This window comes from Cupressus sempervirens, chromosome 3, assembly GCF_028749045.1.
Source record: "Cupressus sempervirens isolate cs-2001-9-10 chromosome 3, ASM2874904v1, whole genome shotgun sequence".
Lineage (NCBI taxonomy): Eukaryota > Viridiplantae > Streptophyta > Pinopsida > Cupressales > Cupressaceae > Cupressus > Cupressus sempervirens.
Genome location: NC_143120.1, coordinates 653405157 through 653409048, shown reverse-complemented (window position 1 = coordinate 653409048; position 3892 = coordinate 653405157). Strand labels below are relative to the sequence as shown.

At 37.5% G+C, this 3892-nt stretch overlaps 1 pseudogene; it reads right to left on the bottom strand.

Moving 5' to 3' along the window:
* Positions 1-2024: 2024 nt before the first annotated feature.
* LOC149568385 (vacuolar-sorting receptor 1 pseudogene) lies at positions 2025-2906 on the bottom strand (annotated as a pseudogene).
* Positions 2907-3892: the final 986 nt, after the last annotated feature.

The following is a 3892-nucleotide window of genomic DNA, read 5'->3' as shown; positions in this document are numbered from 1 at the left end:
CAAAACCTAGGCGGGTGGACCTATAGTTTCTTTATATGGTACCAGTTGTCAAAGCATACACTGAATCTAATGCAAAGCAGATAGAAACCCTTATTTCTCCTAATAACTTATGAAATAACGTATATCTGCAGTAGCTAGATGCAAAACAATGAAATTCATAAGCTGAGTGAGGGCATTCTGTTTAGAGCTCTTCAACATGAAAGGGAAATTCATTTGATTAAAGATGTTGATTCAACAAAACCTCAAAAATGCAACAGTATAACCAGTGATCCTATAAATGATCAGTGCCTAATCCATTGGGCAATTCCATGAATTTAAAACATACATCTGTGACATTAGGGCGTATCTTATATACCCAAACGTCAGATCTATCCAACCACCTTGTGATTCAGACATCAGTGTTCATTCAGGTCTCATTCTCACAAAATATCCTTCTCAAACAACCAATAACCTTGTTTAAACATATTGAGCATTTACTTAGCCCTTTGGTCCAATAGCAAAATACATCAAACATACAACCTGAAAGGGATGCAAATGGGTCTCAAATCTTTGTTCCAAAACCACATAAGACTTACAGATTGTTGAGACAGGAGACAAGAACCAGAACAAAATTAGTGAAATTATTGCTCATATGTATTCATTTCCTTGAAACTATACATTCAGATGCATAATATTAAAACATGAAACAACCTAATATCTCAGAACTATCTATATTATCTCTACAATGCTGTTCACATGAGAGTTCTGCTGAAGAAAATGGTGTCACAGTCATGGAAACATGTCAAAATACTGGAACCAATGGTCTCACAGTGCAAAAACTGAGATCCCAAATGGTATCACAGCAATGAACTTTTTTCTTCCCAGAAACTGGAACCCCTAAAACAATGAAAGATAAAAAGATACAACAAGAAATGAATTCCCGGATCTGATATGCAATTGCCAGGTGTCCACTTGAAATCCAATCCTCTGTAACTGAAAAACCTCTTTCTTCTTTCATCCCACCTGATCTGATTTTGTTTCATCATTAATCTGTAACAAACTTGCAAAATATCCTTGCCTAATGATGAAAACCCTTTACTTGCCAAAATATCTGATTGCCCCATGAAAAAGCCAGTGAAAATGAGTTTTTACTGAGTAAATTAGAACAAATTTGACCCTAACTGCATTTCCATTGCCTTCTACTGATATCCAGGTCATTATCTTGACAAAAAACAAATCTGAACTTCCTGGTATGAATATGGTTTCACTTTAGATACCTGATAGAAAATCTCGTGTAGCTCAAATTGACTGATACCTGTGCAAAAGCTGACTCTAGAATCGGAAAGTTCGTCTTCTCTCGATTTCGACGATATATAACATCACCTATTTTGCCTCCAGGAAACCCCAAAAAAATCATTTTGAAAATGACTCCTCTGACTGAAAGTTATGTCTGCCATTTGATTTTTTATAAAATTTGAAAAATTCTGAAGTATATACTTTAGAAAATGTCCCATTTGATTTTAAAACTTGACGTGGGCATTTTTAACAAAAAATAATAATAAAATATTATTATTTTTAACTCTACAAATTTTCCTGACCCTTTGAATCCGTGGTCAACCTTGGTTTGATCGGTGCCATGTGTCACTTGCTGATTGGTCTGCCTGATTTGCACCATCCGCCACGTGTCATCTTCTCGCTAACTCGCTATGTTAATTCTCGCGCATCTTTTGCTTGGCGAGTTAGCGATGACCCTCCGATTTGGACATGTGTCGTCATCTCCTTGCATCCAAGTTTTGGGCGCCAACTCATCATTATTGCATGCTCGTTCAAAATATTTCCATTTGCGCACCAACTGGCAGTCCACAGCGGGCCCCTCCCCTCGAGCTCGTGCCTTCAAAAGGCTACTGCCTCAATTCACATCTTATTAAGTGTGTTTGGGTATTTAAATACATAAAACATACCCACGTTTTATCAATGTGGGATAATTGTTTTTTACTGCTCATCGCCTTGTGTTTGACTGTGGTTGGAATCGGCTCCTTGTTCTTTTAAAATTTATTGGAACCTACAGCTCCTTTGTCAAGTTTTCCTCTGTATTGTATGTCATTAATAATAAGAGTGGGTAATATTGTGACATCACCACGAGATCCATGTCCAACCTGTTTATCTTGCTCAGCTTTCAAAATAGAGTTTTCAGTATCGGCATTGGGATCCCCCATGCACTTTTCTACCTTCTTCCTGTCCAGACCTAGAGATTTGATGACACTATCTGCACATTCTTTGTTATATTTTTTGTCCTTCATTGGACACCTGATGTGGAAATCAGTAACGTAGTCGCACCAAACCCATGGTCTGCTATCCTCTTTAGCAACAGTAAAAACACACAGTTGTCTCAGATTTTCAGTCACCACATCTTTCCCATCATACCCCCGATTGAAGTCCTCTTCTGGATCAGGTGCACAGTATCTTCCGTTATTAATGCATTGAGCTTTGCATTGCTTGCTCACTACAAAGGCTTGAGGGCAGTACCAAGTGATATAGTGAGGAGTAAATTGTGTGTACCCATTTTTCTCAAGAATTTGAGCAGCTCCTTTGAAATTCTTTAAAAACTCCATCTGCATATCACACTTCAATCCACATTCATCATTGCTATTTTTCCACAACTCATACTCCACACGTTCATTTGTGTGTGGAACAGACTCTCTCCAGTCCAAATTAATATTGACCATATTCCTCTTACTAATAGCATCTTTCAGTTTGTCACCTAAATTCTTCTCAATGAGTGCAGAGGGAATAGTGATATTCTGTTCATAAGCTGAACCACCTTCACCAGGCAAATCCATAGTTATCAAAGATTCATCCTTGTCATCAGCCACAAGGACAGCCGCTGCCCCAGCATTCTGAGCATTCCAGACTTTCAAAGCAAAATAGCAATTTTACCATGCTGCAAATTTTTAGCCCATGACAAATCTCCAGTCAAAAGATTTTAATTGCCGAACATTCATACTTCAATTATTCTGCAAGCAAACAATGTTAAAAAACATAAACTGGGCTCGGGTTCGGAATTATAAACTGGGTTATTGATCACTTGGGGTTTTGAAAACTAGGATATAAGTTCTTTGCCATGAAGAGGATATAATTCCATGTTTTGGGCTCATGAAGAATCACAAGGCACATTTGGCGAATTTTCGAAAACAGGCACTTGGAAATTTTAACTGGTAAATGTGTCAAAAAGTGATTTTTGACAAATGTACGGACATAAGAAAGTATGCAAATGGATTCATCATGACTTAAGAACTGGCATGCTTCAAGAATTTTTAGGACAAAACACAATGGTACAATCCATTTAGGCTAGCCAATCACAAGATCAAAGTTATAACATGCCGAATAGGGGTACGGATCAATCTGGATACCTTAGCCGTAACAAAACAATGCAAACTGGGTTTTTGATCATGTTAGCAAACTGATCAAATGGATTCGACATGATCTCAAAATTGGAACATATGAAGTGTCTTACCCCTAGAACACAATGCAAAAAGAATTTTTTCATTTGGGTCAACTGGGTCAAAGATATGATTGGTCGAACAAGGCTTTCCAGAATTGTGAACAACTACACATGTACAAAATAGTAAGTGACCAACTTTGAAGGGTTTGAAACCTAGTCAAACGGATTTGAAATGACTTGAAAATTGAAACATAGGTTCTCTATTATGGACACTAAACATCCCCAAAGTGACTAGTCATGACACAGTCCTGGGTAAAAGATATTCAGATGTAAACTAGGCCTCTGATCGCTATTTGACACTTGGGCAGAATTGCAAATTTTGACACTAGCTCAAAATGGGACTTCGCAGAATGGTTCAAAATGTCAGTTTAACTTCATAGAACACATAGATGCACTAAATGAAAGGTGTTA